Here is a 5,506-nt window from a genome sequence, read left to right as displayed (position 1 = left end):
TGGTTCCTGTGAATGCTTCTTGAAAACTCTGAGATCTGGTAGAAGAGGCTCCAGGGCTGTCCTGGGTCTTAGTTTCCACCTTCCCCCTCACTTGCTGTGTGACCTTGGGTGAATCACTCACCCTCTCTGAGCCACAATTACCTGACCTATAGCCTAGGTTGGTTTAGTCCAGTAGTTCTCCACATTTACAAATAGATTCTATTCGTTCTTTATTTTTTTAATGGGGGAACTAAATATTTATATACTTTATCATGTATGAGCACTGCCAACCCTGAAAGACAACACTCTCAATATCCCCATTTTACAGGTCACAAAACTGAGAAGGCTAAGGAGGTGAAGGTCAATGGCTCATAGGCAGAGTCCACACTCACACCCTGTCTGTCTGACACCAGGACCCGTACCTCTCATGGATTCCCTTTGCTACATGTATGCTTGGAAATAGAAGTTTGCTGCATTCTCTGTCTCCGCACATCAATCTCAATGTGCGGGAGGTGGGGAGGGGGAAGGCCAAGTCCCTCCACACGGGCGTCTAGGACTACCCCAGATGAAAAGCATTTTAAGGTCAAAATATAGTGTGATTCCTCCCAGGAGAGTTGTCTTTTTAGAGCCTGTGTTTGGAGAATGTGACTTATGACACAAGGGATTAGCTATTTACCAAGTGGTGACAAGAACACGTGTTCTATGCATCCCAGTTATACCTGCTTCCCTTGCTGGAACAATGGGCAGAGATATGGCAGGTCCAAGGAGGAAACTGGAAAGGAAACACGCAACTCCAACTCTCCTCTCCCCGCTCGCCCTCCTGGAAGCCTGGCCCAGCACCACCACCAGCTCCCAATCCATCAGCAGCCCTGCTTCAGTCCCCAGCTTGCAGGGGCTTGTGTCTTCCCAGAGGCAGGATCAGCCATCAGTGACAGCCCCTCCCAATTACTCTGGGAGAGTCACGTTTAAGTCCCGTGGAAGAGAGGCAGGAGCAAAGAAAAATGGCCCCGGTCTTAAGAGCAAGATTCTGGTGCCAACACTGCCCTTATTTTACTCACTGTTAGCCTTGAGCAAGTTGCTCTATCTTCTGCAGGCCCCGGTCTCCTCATCTACAAAATGGGTATAACAATAATGTCACTTAATAACCACCTTTCCCACAACCCTGGCACCAAATCGCTTACCTTCTCAAAGCCTCAATTTATTCACCCATAAAATGGGTCAATAATAACGAGCCTCACAGAGTTACCCGGAGCCCTCAGTGCCGTGATAGATACCAGAGGTCAGCAAACGTTTTCCGTAAAGGGCCAGATATTAAATATTTTCAGCTTTGCAGGCCAGATGGTCTCTGTTGCAACTACTCAATGCTGCCGTTGTGGCATCAAACCAGCCTGAGACAAAATGTGAGCGAATGGGTGTGGCTGTGTGCCAATAAAACTTTATTTCTGGACACTGAAATTTGAATTTCAGATAATTTTCATGTGTCACAGAATAGTATTCTTCTTTTGATTTTTTTTCAATGATTTAGAAATGTAAAAAATTATTTTTAGCCCACAGATCCTACCAAAACAGATGGGTGGTTTGCAGCCCCTGATACACACGCCAGTTGCACTGTACCTGGCACATGGACCCTCAGTAAATGTTCATTTTCTCTATTTCCACTTAGATGTAAGTTTTAGGAAGAACTTTTGAGGTCATTCACCCAGTATTACTTCCACTTTCGGAAGCTCATCCATCAGACTTGGGAGAGAGAGCGAGCTGGCTGTTGGCTTTCTGAATATAAATCTTCTAAGATGGGGTACTTGATTTCATCCACAAAATCGCTCTTCCATCTCTGGCCAGTCTATCCCAAAGTCATTTTACAATGAAATAAAAGTATGCCTTGAAATAAGCACACTTCAGCACTTATTTTATAATCCCTATGTCCTTAAATGCTCACAACACCCTATGAGGGAGCTGCTATTATTCACGCCCATTTTTCAGATGAGCAAAGTGAGGCCAGAGCAGTGAAGTCATTTTGCCAAGGCTTGCAACCGCTGTGGATGGGCAGAGTCAGCGTTTGAACCCAGACTGTCTGGACCCAATGACAAGGCTTCATGGTACGGAGCAAGGTCTTTCCACCTTTGAGAGGATGGAGGTCACGGCACCACTGGCCATCAGCTCCCATCTCCCAACATCCCCCCCAAGAGAGACCCCCACCTCACTGCTCCCTGCAGTTAGTTACACTCATCCCCATGATTCAGTGAAGCTGAGCTGTTTCCCAGCAAGAACATTATTCTTGCAGGGAAACGAGGTTCTGATGTTGGGGGGATGGGGTGGGTGAGGGAAGGGGGTGTCAGGCAAGAAATCAGCCCATAAGCAATTAAAAGACATAAGATTTTTAAAAAATATATTACTTCCTCCGCACGGCGGGCTGCAGATCCTGGTGGAGGGTCTCACAGATGCCCGGCGCTATTCGGAGGCGGGAATGTAGGAATGGATTCCGTAATTGAACCCTCATGTAGTGCGGGCTGCAGGGGGACCTCAGGAGCGATCCATCTCCCCTGGCAGGCTCATCCTGGGAGGCAGACGAGGGAGGCCTTGTTGAGCGCCTTCCAAGACGAATATCACCGCGGCACGAGGAACGGCTAGCAGGAACACCCTCGTTTGTTTCTCAGGTTTTTTGTTTTTGTTTTTTTTATAGGACTGACATGGCAGTTTTTCCCCTGATTTTTCAAAAGCTACACTTATTTACTGCTCTTTGTGCATCTTCAGAGAAATGTGACCCCAAGTCTTTGTCTTCTTCATGGCAGCAGATGGGAGAGGAAGATCAGAAAATGGAATTACCCCATTTTCTTTTTAAAAAAAGAGAAGAAAATCACATTCTGTGTTTTATGTTCACATAAGATTAAAAAAAATTCTGACTGCTCAGAAGGACATAAAACTAAAAGGTCAAATTCCTTCTCCTTAGAAATATTAATTCATCCGAGAAATATTTTTGAGCACCTACTATGTGTGTGTTGAGCTCTGGGATATAGAATTGGACAGAACAGCAGAGTCCCTGCCCCAGTCCCTATCCTCGGAGCTAATTAATGTTAACTATTTATTGTATTGTCTTCCTGGAAATCATACACACACACACACACACACACACACACACATACGTACATACATACATATATATATATATTTTAATGAGTTGGATCATACCAGACACTATGTTCTACACCTTGGAGTGACTTCTTTAATTTTACAAAATATTTGTGGCATTGTTTTTCATTTTAGCAAATAAAAATCTGCCTAATTTTCTTTCTAAATGGCTGCGTGATACTGCAAAGTGTACCTGTAGCAACATTTAATTAATGCCCATTGATGGACATGTTGGTTGCTTCCAGCTTTAGGCTATTGCAACCAGTGCTGTGGTGAACATCCCTGAACAAAATTTCTGTTTTCATAAATGAGGAAGCAACTCAGAGAGGACCTATGTGGTGGTCACTCACGTTGCCCACCTCATATGTCTTGTTCTCCTCCTCATGGTAGGGCTGTGATTCCTTGCCCACTTAGAGATAGGTGTGGCTGGGGACTGGCTTCAATGTCATATGTCATATATTTCCTGCATAGTAGCTTTGGGACTGAGATTCTCCTCTCTTTTTTCCTTCTGCCACTGCGGCCAGCCATGCTCCAGAAGTTGACTGTTCCACCCATCAAGGTTCTAAGCTACAGATAATGGAAATGTGTAGCAGATCCCCCAGCCAACCTGCGATGGACATATAGTGTGAGCCAGAGAAAAACATTGTTTCATACCATTGAGATTGAGGGGATATTTGTTACTGCAATATAGCCCAGTTTATTCTGACAGATGCAAGCTACTAAAATGCTTCCATTTTATAGACAGGGAAATGAAAGCTACATTTATTGCCCCTAATCACTCCGATTTAAATCTTTTGATGACTCCCCACCACCTCCAGATTAAAACTCAAACTCCTTAGCATATTAATGAGCTTTGGTTATTTTATAAACACATACCAACCATTTCAGCATTATTTCCACCAGATTTACCTTGTGCCCCAGGCACACCTAAGACTCACCATAACTGCAAATTCCACAACTTTGTTCGTGCTGTTCCCTAGGCCTGGAGTGTCCCTCCCTGCCTTGGCCTCAGGATGAACTCCTACTCACCTTTCAATCCCATCTGTCAAGCCTTGCCTGGTCCTCCCAGGCAGCTGCTTCCCTAATACCTTAAACAACCTCCATGTGGGACTGTATTATACTCTTTCCTAACTGCTTATTTATGTGAATGTTTTGCCCACCCCCAGATTGTGATCCCCTTGCGAGCGTGTAATCTATCTTATTCATCTCTCCCTAGTGCCCAGCACAGAGCCTGGCATATGGTGGGTGCTAGGTAAACGTTTTACCAATGAATTAGTAAATGAATGGATGGATGAATGAATGAAAGAATCCACAATCTTGACCTTCCAGCCCTGTCCACTACCGCACTGGTCTCTCCTTCCATAGTCCTTCTAGTAGTATCTCATCACTAAAGAGCTAGTACCTGATTCGAGGTCTCCCTGCTAACTCTCAGATAGAAATGGATAGGACACTGATGGTAGACAGAAGGTTTCAGGACACCAATGCGATTCCTCTAAAGGCATCATTAAGGTCTGCACAGTAAGACAATAAGGCAGTTTGGCAGGTCCTCAAGAAGTTAAACGTGGAATCACCGTATGACCCAGCAATTCCACTCCTGGATATATAACCAAAAGAATTGAACACAGGTGTTCAAACAATTCTTGTCCACACATGTTCATAGCAGCATTATTCACAATCACCAAAACATGGAAATAACTCAAAGGTCCATCAATGGATAAATAGATAAACACAATGTGGTCTATCCATACAATGGACTACGCTGCAGCCGTAAAAAAAGAATGAAGTACTGACACATGCAGCAATGTGGATGAATCTTGAAAGCAGTATGCTAAGTGAAAGAAGCCAGACACAAAAGGACACCGATTGTACCGTTCCATTTATATGAAATGTGCTAAATAAGAAAATCCGAAGAAGCAGCATGTAGATTAGTGGATGCTGGGGCAGAGATGGGCTTGTGCGATCTTAGTTCCCCGACCAGGGATCGAACCCGGGCTACGGCAGTGGAAGTGCCGAGTCCTAACCACTGGACCACCAGGGAACTCCTGGAGAGTGAACTGTTGATGGGTAATTTTGGAATGATGGGAATGTTCTGGAACTAGATAGATGTGATGGTTGCACGACCTTGTGAATGTGCTAAAAGCCACTGAAGTGTTCACTTTAAAACAGTTAGTTCCGTGCCATGCGAATTTCACCTCAATTAAAAACATTTTTTAAACAAAATAAGCTAGGAAGGCAGCTGGCACATTCCTTCCTGGCTTCCTTCTGGAAGCAGCACGGTGGGTTGAAAGCTGGGGCAGGGCAGGCATCCTGAGCAAACATGCCCAGGCACTAAGCAGCCTGTGTCCCTTGAGGGTAATCCCTGCAAGGGGGCAGAAATGAAACGCAGGGTGTCAGTGGGGTG

General features: G+C 44.9%; 1 non-coding gene across 1 annotated transcript; it reads right to left on the bottom strand.

Annotated features, from left to right (window-relative positions):
- Nucleotides 1-5,071: 5,071 nt before the first annotated feature.
- Nucleotides 5,072-5,143, bottom strand: TRNAG-UCC (transfer RNA glycine (anticodon UCC)). Its single transcript has one exon. It is a non-coding gene; the product is annotated as a tRNA-Gly (tRNA).
- Nucleotides 5,144-5,506: the final 363 nt, after the last annotated feature.

The sequence above is a fragment of the Physeter macrocephalus genome, chromosome 19 (assembly GCF_002837175.3).
Source record: "Physeter macrocephalus isolate SW-GA chromosome 19, ASM283717v5, whole genome shotgun sequence".
Lineage (NCBI taxonomy): Eukaryota > Metazoa > Chordata > Mammalia > Artiodactyla > Physeteridae > Physeter > Physeter macrocephalus.
This window is presented reverse-complemented; position numbering and strand designations above follow the sequence as displayed.